General features: G+C 38.9%; 1 protein-coding gene and 1 pseudogene across 3 annotated transcripts in view; one reads left to right on the forward strand and one right to left on the reverse strand.

Moving 5' to 3' along the window:
• The window catches only part of IMMP2L (inner mitochondrial membrane peptidase subunit 2), an 886,026-nt gene that overhangs the window by 703,488 nt on the left and 163,640 nt on the right, over window positions 1-18,898 (reverse strand). The window lies entirely within an intron of this gene.
• LOC122488112 lies at window positions 13,371-16,152 on the forward strand (annotated as a pseudogene).

Raw genomic sequence — 18,898 nt, forward strand, 5'->3', positions numbered from 1 at the left:
CTGAGTCTGTCAGGGAACTCAGGGTGTGAAAGGATACAAGATGAGGTGAGGAAGAACAGACTCTCCCTGTTCTCAGAATCACGGTGGCTGGAGGAGGCACTCAGTCTTCCATGTTTGGACTCCTCCTCTCCGTGTGCTCTGTCCTTTACCCAGCTACTTCTTTCTCTGTGTGCCCTTTCCCATTCTCTTGTGGTAATGCCTTCTTCGTGGCTTCCACAGCCTCCTGGATTCTGCTGCCCTGCCTTCTCTCAGAAATACTGCACACTTCTGCATCATTTTATGCACTGCATCCCTCTCCTTAGGAGTGAAGGTCTTAACGAGGGTTCTGATCAGTCTCCTGTAATGCAGCAACTCTGTGGAACAGACTTCTCATGTCCAGTCCTTCCATGACTATGTATCTTTGCTTGCCTTTCTACAGTTAACGGTAAAAATAATGGGGTGACATGACTTATAAAGTTAAAAAAAAAACAACACCTGACAGTATACGCATAAGGTACGCTTTGAAAAAGGACTATGGCATAATAGGTGACACATGGTTTCTAAGACACACTGTAACTGTTAGGCACCTTCCATGGGCTGTTCAGCAATAAAGATACTGTCTCACCAGAGAGGCTGTATATATAGAAACTTAATTCACAAGTCATGCCACGAAGTTAGGTCATTTCTTTCAAGACACAGGAGGCAAGTATATATGGCATATACTAGAAATTTAAAATTCAAAATGTTGTGAAGAGGCGGGTATGTGTATATGTGTTTTAGAATAAACAAGCTCAGCTTGAGAAACTACTCTTTAAAGCTAAGCAAAACAAACATCCATCCAAACAAAACACACTGTGAAATATATCTACTTTGAAAGTTGAGCCAGTCGGCATCAAATATGCACTGCAAAGGGGCATGTCTTAGACTACAGCTAGTCAACCATAAGGGATCATCTCCATGCTGTGAAACTCAGACTACATTAACAAATGACCACTATTCTGGATGAGAAAGCAATCACCCTGGCAACTACTTTCCAAAGCTTCAGCCTCCCAATCTTGCCAGGGAGGAGCAGGAGCACAGCACAACTCCTAGCCTGACGGTTCTGCTCTGGCCTCACATGTAAAAGTTGCAGGCAACTACAAAACAAAACACGGCATAGAAAACTTTGGGATAAACTTGTCTTAGGGTGAATACTTCTGTAAGAGACTGGAGACACATAAAAGAAAGGACAGCCATCTCTTTCTCTCCTTCTTTATGTGGATGAGTGGGCAGAAGGCATATCTGTGATAAGACAGGAGTCACCTTAGAATGAAGCAGATGACAAGGAGAGCAGAGAAGTGATACACAAGTGGGACACAGGTGACACAGTCAAAGCACTAATCAAGCCTCATCTACTCCTGACCAGCTTCTACCTGCACGAAGGAGCCTTGAGGCTTTCATACTCTGAATAAGATATCACTTCATCTGACTCCTGGGACCCCATCAGCATAAACTCTAGGGAGAAGGCAGGAGCTCCAGGTAGGACCACCCCTCCCAGCTTATGCAGCCAGGGACAGGAGTGAAAACTGACAGCCCTTCCCTGCCTCTCAGCAGGGCTCACAACCTTACCATGTTTATAGTCCTGGGGATCATCACAGTTCATCTTATTATTCCCTTTATTTCCCTTTTTCATCAGTTTTCAGGGAAGCTCCAAGGCCAGGTCATATCTAATTCCCACACGGCTCTGTGGGCAGCGAGACAACCCCACAGTAACCAGGGACTCTCCCTCCCTCTTATCTGCTTTATGCTTCCCATGACCACTTATAAATATCTCGTACACAGATATATACATATCTGGTATGAAATCTATTTCTTGGTTTCTCCCATTAAAATGTAAGCCCTCTGAGGGCAGAGATTTTTGTCTCTTTTGTTAATTACTGTATACTCCACACACTGAGAATACTTTCACATTGTTTGTGAAGACTATCCAAAAGATTTTTTTTTAATGCTAGTTTTTGTAGGGAGCCTGGGTGGCTCGGTCAGTTGAGCATCCGACTTCAGCTCAGGTCAAGATCTCACGGTCGGTGGGTTCAAGCCCCACGTCAGGCTCTGTGCTGACAGCTCAGAGCCTGGAGCCTGCTTCGATTCTACGTCTCCCTCTCTCTGACCCTCCCCCGTTCATGCTCTGCCTCTCTCTGTCTCAAAAATAAATAAACATTAATATATATTTTTTTAATGCTGGTTTTTGTTTGTTTATTTTTCCTAGACTTTATAGATTTTAGTCTTTTGGGAGTGAAGAAGGGCTTGACTCACAATATACAGAATTAACATATTCAAAACACATAAATGCTACCAAAAACTATGAATATCAATCTGGAACAGTGCTCTGAAATGAGCTATTTTGGCTTCTTTTACTTCCATAATGACACTTCATATAAAATATACATTCTCAATTTGAAAAATTCAAAATTAACTGCTTTTCTGATTATTTCTATAAGGTTTCCATTGTTCACAATGTATTTTTCAGAACCAAACACATAATAATCATTTTAATGACCATGTTTTCTATCTTTTATATGGAATATTTTAAGGCTCTAAAATATTCATAAGCATTCTAATTTCCTAAGTGTTAAAAAGGTATAAACAATCATATTTGCCTAAAACATATGTTCAAAACATATGTCCACACAAAAACCTGCATAAAAATGTTTATACCAGTTTTATTCCTAATTGCAAAAACTTGGATCAACCAGATATTCTTCAATAAGGGAGTGGATAAACAAACTGTGGCATATCCATACAATGGAATATTATTCAGTAATAAACATAAATGAGCTCTCAAGCTATAAAAAGACATAGAGGAATCTTAAATGCCTATTACTAACTGAAAGAAGCCAGTCTGAAAGGGTTATATACTGTATGAAATCAACAAAGTGACATTCTAGAGAAGGCACAACAACAAAAGGCAGTGAAAAGATTGGTGGTTACAGGGGTTCACGAGGTGGGGGAGTGGGGTAGGAAGGAGTGAGGGATGAATAGGTAGAGTACTGGGAATTTTTAGGGCAGGAAGGTATGATACTATAATGCAGATACATAACACTATGCTCTTACTAAAATCCATAAAACTGTACAACACAAAAAAATGAACCCTAATGTAAACTATAGACTTCAGTTGATAATAATGTATCAATATTTGCTCACCAATTATAACACATGTTCCATATTAATGTGAGTTGTTAATAAAATAAACTCTGTGTGTGGTTGGGGAGGTATATGAGAAATATCTAAGGAAATTTAAGCTCTAATAGCCATCCCCTTCCTTCCCAGTCTACCTAAGAGGTCATGAACTCTATGTATGGGCATGGATATTAAGAGACACTATTGTTTTACACTAGTAAAACAAAACATAGAAAAACCTGAGCAGTCAGAATTTGTGATCAGTTTCATTTTCCTGTCACAAATACCCATAAATCTATATACATAAAGTAAATGACTAGTCAGGATAAAAATGAAAATCAAGTGTTGATTTCTTCTGTCTTGTTATTTGTTGGGGGAAGTGGCCTAATAAAATTGTCTAGTTTTCTCATTACAGAGAAGGAAATGATTTACCCCAAAACACTTAAAAGTGACATAAATGATGGTGGGGGGGACCCACCACATATAGGAAAAGAGTGATCGCATGCCTTTTGCATCGTGATTGTTAAATATTTATTAAACTTCTCTGCAACTATATGCCAGGGAAAGGGGAAAAAAACACATTTTCCATGAAAAGGAAAAAATATTAGAGATGGTCAGAAAAGTTATTATAATAGAGGTCAAGGAGTATGACATGCTGGAATAAAGGCTGATACCATCAGCCAGGCAGCACTGTTTTGAAAACTGGATGAGAAGATGTTTGTAAATGTACTTGGCAAATACCAGGTAGTAAAAACATAAAATTGAGGAAAACACTGGGTAAAGGAGAGAAAACTATCTTTCAATGCTGCAAAGTAGGGCTAAGTAGAAAAGAGGCAATACAGTCAGGATCCCCTTTCCTGGTTCCTTGATGCTCCATGTTCTGCCACTTGCAAAACTGCTCAGGGGTAGATTTTAATTCATTATTTTTCTTGACAACTTCAGTTATTACTTTTGCTAATGCTTTTAAGTCCCTCCAAGAGGCAAATAGGTTAGTGAAGATTATGAACTAAAGGAAAATGCCTTCAAGGATGGGATGAGGATAGAATGAATTCTTACACCAAAAAAAAAAAAAAAGCAAGATTTGATTCTACATATTTTACAAATTAATTTCTCCTCTGCTGAGTACAGTGGTTCATAAATCAACTGACTCCTAAGAACGAACGAAGAACACAGGGAAATACATCAGTGATTTAAATGAACCTATTTTTAAGTTAAGGACAAGAATGGCTTATGTTTTAGAAAACACTGTTTTGAACCAAATCAAAGCTTCAAAATGCTTTCCTGTTCCTGCTTTGTTTATCATGGAGGAAAAATTGCTTAGTACTCTTTCTGATTCTAGGTTCGCTCTGACCCTTTCCACTTTAGTCTTCAGTGAAGACCCCATTTAGTTCCTGAAAAAAACCAAACCCTCATTTTTAGTCACTTCAAATTATTTAATGGGAGCTGCTTTGAACTATCCAAGCACAAGCCAGTCCTTAAAAATTGCTCACATGCTAGAGTTTGACAGTGTCATAAGTGCCTATAAATATTGAATAATGCAAATTGGTAACCTGTTGACAATGCATTTGCATAAATCAAGAGAATACTTCTGTAATAAATTCACATCTGACCTTTTTAACCTTTCCTACTATTGATCACTCTGCAGCTGCTAAGGTCCTAGACTAGGCTTATGTCAGTTTAAAAAAAAAAACAGGAAGGAAAGAATGGCTTTATAGGAGAATGCCTGAGAAAAAGCTATAGAATGTGGTGGTAAGTTAGTTCTGGGGAGGAAAAAAAAATCCAACACTGACAAGGCTTAGCAATTCTACAAAATTCACTTTTCCAAGTCCATGCTATCTCCACATTATTATTGTCCTTTTATCTAACAATCACAACTCATCTGATGTACAAGGCATCATAAGGCTCCCTGCATTTTTCACAGTATTAAGGCAAGAAAGCAATCCATATAGTTCTCATCAACTTAAAACCAAAGGACAGTCAAATCCTGAGAGTCAGACTAGTAAAGACATAAGTAAAATGGCTTGGGTCGTAAATCAAAGGCTAATAGAGCCTGAACACATGAGTCTGACCCGTTAATAGTATTGTCTCCTAGCTTGGTAACCCAAGTGAGAAAACAAAGTGTAGGGGTTATCACCGGTGCAAAGACACTGGACGCTACATCTGATATGAGCTGTAACTATCCCATTGTCCAGAAAACTTCTTACATGAAATCAGGTAAAACTGTTAGCACTAGGACTACACTTCTGTCTTCAGGAAAAAGAAAATATGAAACTTGCACTTTGGGTACATTTACGAATGATACTATGATCAAATAGACTTGAATATTTTGGGTTAATGCTTAAAATTCCTACCAGGGTTTTGCCTCTTTCACAGCAGAGGTCGTGCATAGCAGTGCTGTCTCCCACCTACTCGGGAGGTGCTGAGCAAGAGATTCTTAACTGAATGATTAACTCAGCAGAACTCCCAGGATGGAAACTACAGACTAAAAGTCCTCTCTATCAGCACACGAGAGGCACGTTTGCCAAGTATCAAAGAGAATAGGCTTGTTGAGTGTTGCTGTAGAGGAGAGGCAGATGGAATGATAAAAGCTACCAGCAAACATGAAAAAGCATCAAACAAAATAACGGTCTTGTGAAATGGTGGCACTCCTGCCACCAAAGAAGTGGTTCTCACTCCACACTCTTAAAATTTTGTTTCCTAGGCCCAGTACACAACTGGCTTATTTATGAAGTCGGAGGTGAAGCCTGCCAATATGCAATTCCAACAAACAACTGAGTTGATTCTGATGTAGGTGTAAAACAACATGCGATCCTGGCTAAACAACCAGGCCTTAATAAACCTGTGGACCGATCACCCACATCAGGTAGAAGTGACACTTGATGAACTATGAGATCCCTTTGAAATTTAAGCGTCTTTATTTCTCTAAGATCGTGAAGGCAGGTAAAGCAAACTAGCAACAACAATACAATAAACCTAAGAACATATATGACCTACTACGTTATTACAGTGTCATGTCTAAGAGACCAAGCCATGGGTTTAATATGGCCTGGGTTCAAATCCTATACCACTTACTAGCTCTGTGATCTTAAGCAAATTACTTATCTTCTCTAAGCTCCTTTTTTTCTTTTTTAATGGCATAATACTCAGCTCACAGAGAAATTATGAGTAACTAACTTTGTGTTACACACTCACCCAAAATTATAAAGAATAAAAAGTAATGAAAAGGAAAAAATGAAAAAAAATTGACATGGTTTTTAGTTCAAAAAATTATAAAAGTGAAAAAAAATCCTAACTACATATATGTGTGTGTATAGCCATATGTGTGTATACATATGTGTGTGTATACATATGCCATGTGTGTGTATACATATGCATGTGTGTGTGTGTGTATAGCCAAGTCAGTGCATATGAAAATATTCAACATCAATAGCCATCAAATAAATGCAAATCAAAATCACAATGAGATACCACTTTACACCCACTACTAGGATGGCTATAATCAAAAAGACATTTGACACATTAACAAAGATGTGAAGAAAGAGAAACCTCCCTACACTGTTGGTGAGATTATAGAATGGTGCAGCCACTTTAGAAAAACAGTTTGGCAGTTCTTCAAATGTTTAAACATAGAGTTACTATGTGATCCAGCAATTCCACCCCTAACTATATACCCCAGAGAACTGAAAACAGGTAGTCAAACAAAAATTTGTAGTGGAAGGTTCATAGCGGCATTATTCATAATAGGCAAAAGGGGGTAACAATCCAAATGTCCATTCACTGATGAGTTGATAAATAAAATGTGGTATATTCCTATAATGGAATAATATTATTCAGCCATAAAAAGGAATAAAGTACTGACATATGCTACAACATCATGAACCTTGAAAATACTGTGCTAAGTGAAAGAAGTCAATAACAAAGAACCACATGTTGTATAATTCTATTTGTATGTAATGTTCAGAATGCAGAAATCTATGGAGACGGATGGCAGATTCGTGGCTGTTAGGGGCTGAGAGTGGAGAGATGGCTTGGAGGTGATGGCTAAGGGATATGGAGTTCCTTTTTGGGGTTATGAAAGTATTATAAAATTGATTGGACTGGTCAATGTACAACTTTGTGACTAATACTATGCCACTGAATTCTACACTATTATACTATAGATGGAAAACATCCTTCTGTAGTAGAAATCTCTGATGCTCTTCATACCCTGTACCCTTTGGATGGTGAACTGCCATCCAAACCCTACCCTCCCTCCCCATTTTATGTCATTCTAATAGGGCTATCAGGGAAGTCTTCAAACCCCACTTCTGCCATGGAAACTACTCACAAATTACTGCCACTTAACTCTGAGCTATTTCTATTTCTATGCTTCCTGAGGCCTACTCATTCAACTCAATTTTCTTTTTTTTTTAATTTTTTTTGATTTTTTTTTAATGTTTATTTTTGAGAGAAAGAAAGAGAAAGTGTGAGTGGAGGAGGGACAAAAAGAGAGGGAGACACAGTAACCAAGCAGGCTCCAGGCTCCCAGCTGTCAGCAGAGAGCACGATGCAGGGCTCAAACTCAAGACCTGCAAGATCATGACCTGAGCTGAAGTCACATGCTCAATCAACTGAGCCACCCAGGCACCCCAGAAAGGAGCTTTAAAGATAGAAAGACCTAATTTTAATCTTAGATTTGCCATTTACTATCATAGTGCTCTTGGGTGATTATAATAACAATACCTGCCTTCAAGGATCGTTTTTTTGGGAAAATAATTGAGATAATAAGATTTACTATCAACCCAGAGTCTGCTTTGGATTCTGTGCCTCCCTTTCTCTCTTCCCCTCCCCCACTCACACTCTGTCTCTCTCTCTCTCAAAAATATGTAAACATTCAAAAAAAAAATTTTTTAGGGGTGTGGCTGGCTCAGTTGGTTAAGCGTCTGACTTTACCTCAGGTCATGATCTCATGGTTCATGGTTCGAGTGCCACGTCGGGCTCTATGCTGACAGCTCAGAGCCTGAAGCCCACTTCAGATTCTGTGTCTCCCTCTCTCTCTGCCCGTCCCCTGCTCGCACTCTGTCTCTCTCTCTCAAAAATACATAAACATTAAAAACATTTTTTAAATAAATAAAAAAAAGTCTTTAGAGCTCCTTTCTTAACAATTACTTCTGGAATGTAAAAAGATTTTAATGAGAGGCTGAAGAACTGAAGCAAAAGCATTTTTATAATATTCATTTGCATTAAAACACCTATATTTACAAAGCAACAAATCAATTTTCAGAATCAGCACAGTTATATAAACCTGAGGTCTTTACTTCTTGGCACTGGAGAACTTAACACTATCAATTTCATTAGCACTCTGATAAAGGTGAAATCAAATTAATTCAAGCCACCTACTTGATAAACTTGTGATCTTTATAAACACAAAAAACAGATTAGTATAGACTTCTAATGGTGTAATTATTCTGCAACAGAAATAGGTACACAATTCCATAATAATGCAAAATAATATAAAATACACTGTAATTACTACTGAATTGTTACACAGTAGATCTTTCCATATTTATGCATATTTAATTAAAATGATATTTATCAAAAGGCTAATGAGACCATTTTGAATCCCATTTACTGAAAGGCTAATGAGACAGTAGAATATGAGCTGTTTATTAACTGAAGAACAAGATATGTGGCATCTAAACACAGTAAGAGAAGACCAGAATTAAAAAATAAAATATCACTGAAAGCTTCTCATAAACCTTACAGTAGAAAAAGTCATGTTGGAGATAAGAAAGACCATGTACAACGTCAGCTTCCCACTTAAACTGATAGGTAAATGAAAATGTATACTCTAGTCAAAGGACTTATCTAATGAGAGTATACAAATTATTATTCCATTTTCCAGGATTGCAGTTGTTATAGGCATTTAAATACAAGTCATTTTACAGTTAAACGATAGGCCATGATGCTTCCAAGGCAAAATAAAATTTTGTAACACTGCATCTAAAACAATCTCACATTAGATCGCTACACCTCAGAAAAGCACTGTTGATATTTCACTGAGCCAAAAAAGAAAGTTCCCTTATCACGTGAATAGAGTGGAAAGTAACCATGCTGAAAGGCAAGTGGAAATGCCAAGTCATTTTCTCAAAGAATAATAATTAACAATAACTATGTATGTGAAGGCTTTCAGCTTCAAAAACAGAAAATTCCAGAGATATTGAAATGACACATATTATCAAAACCTAAATAACAAAACTGTTTAGTATGTAAATACAAACTATTTGTTCATCAAATAAACAGGAACTCATTTTAAGAGAAAGTAAAAAAAAAGTAGGTCAGTTCAAGTTTGGATTTTTTGGATGAAATAGCAACTTTCTAAGCCAAGACCTTCGTTAAATATTTCCCAATATTCATAAAAAGATTCATACAGAAAGTTTAGGTGAAAAATACTATATATACATATGCTGCATTTGGCAACTCTACAGGTAATTTAGTATTAGGAATTATCTGAACAAAAATATTAAGTAAATTACTAGAAGAGGGAAAAAATAGCTCCATCGAAAACCAAAGTATAATACTCAACATAAATTAACAGGAAAGAATTACATCATTACAAATTTAATTGTTAGGAAAAAGTGATGCTTTATTATTTCACCTAAATAATTTGAAGGCACTTCAGAGTAAAACATCTTCTTGTTAACACTTATTCGATAGTATATTTATTAGTTGTCATATTAAGGCCCTGCCAATAGAGGTTTTAAATATTTATTAAGAAACACCTCCAAACATTCAAAATGAGATTATACTTAATATCTTCAAAGAATCTGAAATAGCATATTATATATTTATTGACTCCTAGAACATGCTCCAGCCAGATAATGATCTTTGGTCAAAGTAAGAGCAGTCCTGTCATGTGGGCCTCCCCACATAGACTGGAAATGGCACTCAGCACTCAGAATGTAATAAAAGCAAAACCATTCACCTAAGGAGAAGCGAAAGGACTAGTTCTGTTTAGATTTTTATTTTTCTTTAAAATTTTAGTCTCTTGAAATCCAACTTCTTGAGTTAATACACAGCTATTAAAAAGCAGCAGACTTGTAATCAATACCTTCACTAACAGCTATTCCCCAGGCTCTCTTAAATATAAGCACCAGAGTTTTGCAAGATGGAAAATACCCAATTAGGTTTTCCCGAACCAATTTAGCTTGTCCGGCTATTGAGTATTTTGACAAAAAATATATTCACACTCTTGAGTTTGTGAGAGAAAAATTAGCCCTTTAATTAGCAGTAAAGCTAGTCTAGAAATGAGCCATCTGGCTTATCTCTGATATACTCTGAGATTGTATCATGTCATCAGAAAATTTTTTAAATACCAGGCACAATTTGCTAACCTCAGAGTACAAACTTAACTTCGGCTCCCTTCATAGAAACTAACAGACCTGTTTCTCTCAAGTATTTGAGTGGATTCTAAGTGAAAACCATCAAGTTGTTCTCACTGCTATCCATTTTCCATGTTGCCAGAAGAAGAGAATATTCAGCTCCTTATCTGATATCCTTATTCAGATATAAGTAGAACTGGGAATAGGAAAACCTTGTTATCACCCAGGAGCTTGTATTTCAGTCAGCGAGGGCTGAGACAACACTGCACAAACTGTTGTAGCTAATTAACACTGATGGTTAAAGTGATGCCTTTGAACCCATGTGAACAGCTCTTCCGGACTTGAGTTAGTCAGTAAATATGTACTGAGCACACACATTGCACCAGGCATTGGACTTGTCACAAAAAAAGAAATAATATAAGGATTTTTAAAAAAGAGAAGGATATATAGAGTCTGGGTAGGAGATATATGCGCGCACACACACACACACACACACATACACAAAATAATAAAATCTGGTAAATGCTGTAGTAGACTCATGTGTAAGACTGCTGCCAGTATAGACCTGTGTTTTTCAAAATAGGTATTCTGACTTATTTTGTGAGCCTTAGAATCAATATAATCAGTTACAATCAGTTTTTTTTTAACATAATGGATTAAACACTATAATGTACCTCATGAAATAAAACACTGTTTTGAACTTCTGTTCCAGCTTTTCATAGATATAAATTTAGGTATAGACACAGAGATTTAAGTATAGCTGTAGACAAAAATATAGGAAGACACACACATATACACATATCTTGGCCATAGTGTAAAGTATCCTTCTTACTTGGTATGGGCAAAAAACCTTGAAAGCCACAAGTATATGAAATTTGCCTAATAACTCAAGGCAGGATTCATAAAGGAAACAGCATTCGGGTTGATGCCATATGAAAAAGTTTGTACAGTAGAAAGATAGAAGGCTTCCAGAAAAAGAGAACAGGGTATATATAGGTTGAGTACATTGAAATGTGATTAGGGCTACATGTTGAAATAACATTTTGGATATACTGGATCAAATAAAATGTATTATTAAAATCAATTTTCACCTCTTTTAGCTTTTTAAAATGTGGCTAATAGAATATGTAAAATTACATATATGGCTTGCATAACAAAGTTCAATTGAATAGTAATGGTGCAGATGATGAACTAGAGAAGGAAATTACACTAGCAGTGATGAGGCCAAAGTTAGGCTACTGAAATAGCCAAGACGAGAGAAGATGACAGTCTGGTCCAGAACAGTAAGAATGGAGAGGAATAGGAGAGAAAAGTTCAAGAGAAGAAAACAAGTAGAGAAACAAAACTTGGTGGTTGGCTGGATATAAGGGATGAGGGAGAAGAAGCCATGTATCCATTCATTCATCTAAACATCACATTGCATGCCTAGGATATGGTAGGTACATGTACCGTGCTGGTTGTGCTATAGTGAGCCAAACGGAAGTCTGAAATGCTTATCAACATTCTGAGCTGGGAATGGAGTCAAGGTTGTTATCACAAACTGAAATAGCACATAAAAGAAGAGGAAGAGTTCTGTTATCATCACATGTATCTATCATCTCATTCTTGGACATTCCTTTATTTATCTTCTTCTATGGTCTAGGATATTTAATAGAATATCTGAGAAGCAATGGGTGTCAGGAAAAAGGTCCAAGCTGAAGCTAGAAAGTTTGGAGTTATTATATATAATTGCCAGATGATCCCTAGGAGGGGTTCCGAGCATTCACGGGGAGGCTGTAGAAATGATAAGGGCCATGAGTCCAAGCAAGAACACTAAGGATACTAAGAAGGAGAGAAAGGATAGAGAGCAAGTCCCCTAACAGAGAGAAGCAAATATGAAGGAGAAAAATCCATGAAGGGTAGAGTCCCAGAAACCAAAAGAGAACATTCATTAGAATCAAGTAAGAAGAGTAGTTTCAAAGAGGCACTGGAAGAACATTTAACATTTACAAGTCAAAGATGGATGAACTTCATGAAGGTGATCCCAGCAGAGTGGTGTAGAACACAGGGGAGGCAAGGAAGTAGAGAGGTCAGGTAAAGACATCTGTTTCTAGAACCCTACTTCTGAGCAAAAGAATGATAAAGTAGTGAGCACAGAATCAAGGGAGGGGTCTGGGTGCTTTCATCTTCTTGTTTTGACTCGAGGGATACTTGAACATGTTCAAAAGCTCGGAAAAGCAATCAGGACAGAGGGGTAGTTTAAAAGGGAAGCAATGAAATAATTAATGGAACAAAAGCCTAAGGAGCTCGGGAAGGAGAAGACCTAGGACACAGGTGCACAGGCAACTTTGACTAGGAGAAAACATCTCTTCCCCAAAGATGGAAGTGAAGGTGGCTAAAGAGATGGCAATCAATTGAGATGCAGGTAAAAACTCTTTCAGTATTAAGGGGCGCCTGGGTGACTCCGTCGGTTAGACGTCCAACTTCGGCTCAGGTCATGATTTCGTGGTTCATGGGTTCAAGCCCCACGTTGGGTTCTGTGCTGGCAGCTCAGAGCCTGGAGCCTCCTTCAGATTCTGGGTCTCCCTCTCTCTCTCTCTGCCCCTCCCCCACTTGTACTCTGTCTCTCTCTCAAAAATAAACAAAACATTTTAAAAAAAGAAACTCAGTATTACAATACTACTCAGGTTATAAAGTAATCACTGGGCTCCTTTGGTTAATGGTAACCACAAATGTGGGTCCAAGGTGGTTCCATGGATCTGATTAATACCTATGTAGCGTAAATGCACTAAAGCCAAAGGTACAGACTTTACACTAAGAGCAAGTCAACTTCCATCTACTGCATGGCCCATGATTTACTTTGCTCTAAAAACAAAACAAAACAAAAACCCTGTAAGAAGTGATTATCATTAGTCTTAAAGAGGAAAGAAGGGAGAAAATGGAGGCTAATGTGTATCATATGCAGGAAACCCTCAGGTCCCTCTAGGATTTCCACCTGCGTACATCTGGAGTGGAAGGTGTGGGACAGAGCTTTCCTCCTCTCCACATAGACCCTCAAAAGCTCCTTCCCAAGGGAAGAGTCCCAGCTATCACACTGAGCCACAGTTTAAGCCATCTGGTAGAATGACTGTGCTTAAAGATGAGAACCCAGAATTCCCTCTACCTCTACTCTTAATATTTCTGGTTTGGACTAGTGAGCATGAATGCCTAGGCAGGGTCTATACTCCTAGCAGCACAGTCATAATCATTTTGTGTGATTAAAAAAAAAATCAGACCTGGAGCTCCTCACCCCATCTCTGCCTGAGTCTCTCCACTTACAATTGAAGAGGTAAGGGGGTTGTACCTCATTGGAGCAAGAAACACAGGTAGCCTCCAAACCCAAGCCTCACTGTCCAACAACCTTCCCTGGAAAAGCCAGAGATTAAAGGTTACCAAATATTCTTTCAGCTATGAAGCAGCACTTTATTTCCCTGATGGCTTCTATGCTTTTTTATAAATCCATTCTTCAGTCCAGAACTGCAGAAAGCAGAAAAGGTAAAAGTAGGTAATTAAAACATCAAAATCTTAACTTAAAACTCCCTTACTCAAAAGCCCTTAGTAACAGACAAACAAAAATTTACACAAAGTTTTTCTGCCTCATTATTTTTCATTTTTCTTTTCCTTAGTCTGACTCTCCTGAAATCCTCTCTCCTTCTTTCAATATGTTCAAGTCCATGAATATCTATTTCATACGTCACCTTCTTGATCTAGGAAGCCATCTCTGAACCATTCAGTTAAAGTATCACTGCCTCATCTATGCTCTCATAGGCCTTGCTTATGTATCTATTAAATCCTTACTTACTCAATTGTATCTTCCCTAGTAAATCAGATGAAGGTTGAAACATTCACCTGTGCATCCTCGACCAGAGCACTTTGTCCAGGCTGGTCCCTGCTCTAAGCCACAATTCATCTCTTCGTCCCCTGAAATCTTACAGCACTTCGTGGGGCAGCAACTGGGCCCAGCAGTCCTCTACCAGCAGGACTTTTTCGGAAGAAAGAAGAAAGCAAATAAAGAAAAGAAAAGTAGAAGAAAAAGAGACCTAGAAGGATTTTGTATCATGGATAACCAATCTGAAGTAATCTTACTGCCCAGACTGGAAGAACTCAAGGAGCAATCTTTTGACTCCTCAGCCAATCACTGTTCTGTTTGGCCTGGAGCTATGGGAAATTTTAAATCACAAGGCTAGAAGGAAGATCCACAGGCAGTGAAAATGAGTCATGAAGCAGTCAGTGGGACTGAGGCCCCAAAGACAGCCAGCAGTTGGGGTTGTACCCCAGATTTTCAGAAAGTGTATTTTATACACATATTTTTTAACTGGTTAAAGAATGTTAGGAAGCATACAGATTATATTTAATAAATATGAATTTTCTAACTTGATTAATAATGGCAAAAATGAATTTCTAACTTAATTATTAATAATGGCAAAGCACCTTATAAAGTACATGACAGCACACAAAGTACTTCTAAACCCCTCCATTTTACACTTGAGGAAATGAAGTCTCAGATAATTTGGAGGAGTTCTGTTAAGGCTTCATTCAACAACAAATATTAAGTAAGTACCTTCTATATGCAATGCGCTGGGGTTGAAGCAGTCCTGCTTTCATGGAGCTTTTTCTTATGGGAAAGACAGATAATAAAATAAATAAAATATATAGTATGTCAAATGGTGCTACTGGGAAAATAAAGCAAGGTGTGTAGGAAATAGGGGTTTTAAATAAGACGGCCAAAGAAGGACTTAATGGCAAAATGACATTTGAGCAGACACCCTAATGGAGAGGAAGAGAACCAAGTGGTTGGTGTTCTAATCTGAACTGTAACCCAAATCTTGGATTGCTACTGCTTATGTTATTTCAAATACCACAATTTGCCTTGAAAGAAGACATTGGGGCCCGCAGGAGCTGCAGCACCAATATGAATGGAGAGGAGAGCCCAGCCAGCAATCCATGCTGGTGCAAAACGTCAGACTCTGGATGTCCCTGCACCATTGGTCTATAGTCGACAGCAAAGATAAGGAACCTGAAGTCGTCTTCATTGGGGACTCCCTGGTCCAGCTAATGCACCAGTGCAAGATCTGGCAGAAGCTCTTTTCTCCCCTTCACACACTTAACTTTGGCATTGGCAGTGGCAGCATACAACATGTGCTTCAGTGGCTGGAGAATGTGGAGCTGGAACGAATCAGCCCAAGATTGTGGTGGTCTGGGTGGGTACCAACAACCAAGGCCCATAGCAGAGCAAGTGACTGATGACTGGTGAACCAAGGGCAGCCCAGGCCCAAGTCATGATGCTGGGCCTGCTTCCCAGGAGCCAGCACCCTAATATACTTCATGAGAAAAACCAGTGGGTGAATGAGCTGGTCCAGACGGCACTGGCTGGCCACCCACAGGCCCAATTTCTGGATGCCGACCCTAGTTTTCTGCACTCAGACAGTACCATAAGTCACCATGAAATGTACAAAAATGGGAATCTGAGCCGCCTGGGCTATACCCCTGTCTGTTGGGCCCTGCACTCCCTGCTTCCACATTTGCTGGCCCAAGGGCAGAACCAGGGTGTCTCCCTGCCAGAGACCATAACCTAAGCATCCTCCTTCCCTAACATTAAATTCTCATTCCTCAAAAAAAGAAGAAGAAAGAGGAGGAGCAGGAGGAGAAGGAAGAGAAGGAAGAGAGGGAGGAGGAGGAGGAGGAGGAGGAGGAGAGGGAGAAGGAAGAGGGAGAGGAAGAGGAGAAGGAGAAGGAAGAGGAAGAGGAGAAGGAGAAGGAGGAGGAGGGAGAGGAGGAGGAGGGGGAGGGAGAAGAAGAAGAAGAAGAAGAAGAAGAAGAAGAAGAACAACAACAACAACAACAACAACAACAACAAGTAGTCGTAGTAGTAGTAGTAGCAGCAGTAGTTGGGACACAGGCTGCCGAGCCACAGGAATGGCCAGGTCCTCCAAGAAACCTTGATTTGAAGAGGGCCTGCCTTCACATTGGGTCTTTAACATCTGTAGACATGGGAGGCCAGCAGAAAGGACACTGTGTCTCATGGGATAAAGCATGTGAAAGTGCCTTTCAACCGCTGTACAGCTTCATGGTCAGTATGATAGTGCAATGTGTTAGTGCTAATCACATGTGGTTTTGGGGGCCTTATTAAGATTGCTCTCCTGATTTGCTACTGGTACCTGGTAGAGACTGAACACCTGCCCATGGGATATCAAGTGACTATGTGAATAATCAAACTACCCATAAAAAACTGGTGTTATCCGACTCGCCAAACCACAGAACTAGATGGGCCCAATAGCAGTCCACTCCCTACAAGACTGGGAACATGGCCACAACTAAGCTGAATGAGCAGATGACTCAGACTACTATAGTATCTGGCCCTATTCCTTGAGCACTTCTCCCGCAGTCGTATAAATTGGCATAAGAAGTTCCCTCTGACCAGTTAATGGAAGAGAAAAAATGATGGGTCTCATTCACTCACAAAAGGATCTACACTGAGTTGGTAAAAGCTAGGTGTGAGTGGCCACTATACAACACCACCACTCATTAGTGTCCCCGAAACACAATGGTAAAGAGAAAACCTTCCACTGGGAAGAACATTAGGAGACATGGAATGAAGTAAGGGTATACACTGATTAATCGTTAGTGGCTTAGGAGTTGCCAGGCTGGACAAGAACTTAGAACAAACTGGAAAACTGGTTCAGTTTATGGCACCAACTGGTCCCATAAAATTTTCAGTAAGCTGCAAATTTGGGGTGCTGCCCTATAAAATTAAGTATATGCTTAAAACTAGTAATCATTTTATGGTGCCATCTTTCCCAGAACGTATACAAGGTGGAAGTGAGAGTGGCCCCTCTATTTTCTTTATGTGTAATTAATAAAAATACTGGAAGCATGTTTTCTAAATTTGGTGAAAAGCATAAAATTACAGATCCATAAAGTTCAGTGAACCACACTAGGCAAATTAACATGAAAATCACACCTGTACATGTTACAGTCAAACATAAAACTAAGGCAAAGGAAAACATCTTAAAAGCATCTAGAAAAAGTATTCATTACAAACAAGAGGGCAATGATATCAATCTTTTTAAAAATAAGTGTTTTAATGGAAGTATAACTCACATACAGAAAGGTGCACAAATATATTTGGCACGACTCGTTGCAAAGTGAAGATAACTATGTAACCACCACCCATATCAAGTACAACACTAATATGTCCTTATTACTAGCCTTTATCCTAGCTAGTCATTACTCTTCTTCCTTCTCAAAGGTAAGGATACTAAAGCCACAAATTGCCAGTGGTTAACCTTTAGATAAATTTAATACATGATGTATTCTTTTTGCCTCCTTTAACATCTGTGTTGTTACCTGGACAGTTTTCCATTTGTTTTCGTTGCTATCCAATGAACAAATAGGCCACATTTCATGACTATACCTGAGTTTATCCACTCCACCATTGACAGACATCAGAGGTGCTTCCATTTGGGGCTATTAGGAAGAGCACTGCCATGGACATTCTCATGTACGTCTTTTGGTGTACACACGTATGCATTTTTGTTGGGCTCTCTATGATACCTAATAGCCCACTTTTAGAATTTTTTGGTCCTTAAAATGTTGAGCTTAATGGTTGGGAGGTGTTAGTACTGAATGGAGGAAAATGGTTTCAATGAATTAGATGTGGACACTGCTCACGGGCAAGTTTGGGCTTTCTCTCTGAGAGAGAGAGAGAAGGGGATTGCTCTACGGACATGGTGAGGGATGCCTTTTAACAGGGGGAAATTGGATTGCTGCTATATGATGGAATAAATTTGACTATACGTGGGGGGAAAAAAGGAGGAAGGTCTTGTCATTTAGAAAAGTAGTAGGGGAAGCAATGCCCTGCTCTCAGCATTTCAGGCACATTAGGAAGTAGTTCAGAAAATCATGAGCAGGGCTCACAGCACTATCCTGTGCCCAAGTGGGTCCCCGACTACACATTTAGACACTCCAGAAGATGCCAAATGGTAATTTTCACTGACAGGACTAGCAGTACCACTCCAAACTGTACAATGTTAAAGTGCTAACCAGAGAATGTTTGATCTTTTTATTGTTGTTTTTAAAGGCAAATGTCCTGAGTGGTTTGTTATGGTTTCTGTCATACAAAAGTCATTTCACTCTACTCTGAGTCACTTGGCTGTCACAAGACACAAAATGAGCTGCAATAAGAAGAGCTTATCAAGAGGAGGGAAAAGTACACATATCTGGTCCCATACCCAGGTGACTGTCTTCATCTAAGGCATGATTTACCCTTCCCAGTGAAGTATCTGTGCAGTTCAATTAATTACCCTCTGTCAGTCAGAAGTAAATTTTGGTTCAGAGAGGTGGGGCAAAGCATCAGACTCGACCTAACAACTGTTCCATACAAA

Source organism: Prionailurus bengalensis, chromosome A2, assembly GCF_016509475.1.
Source record: "Prionailurus bengalensis isolate Pbe53 chromosome A2, Fcat_Pben_1.1_paternal_pri, whole genome shotgun sequence".
Taxonomy (NCBI): Eukaryota; Metazoa; Chordata; class Mammalia; order Carnivora; family Felidae; genus Prionailurus; species Prionailurus bengalensis.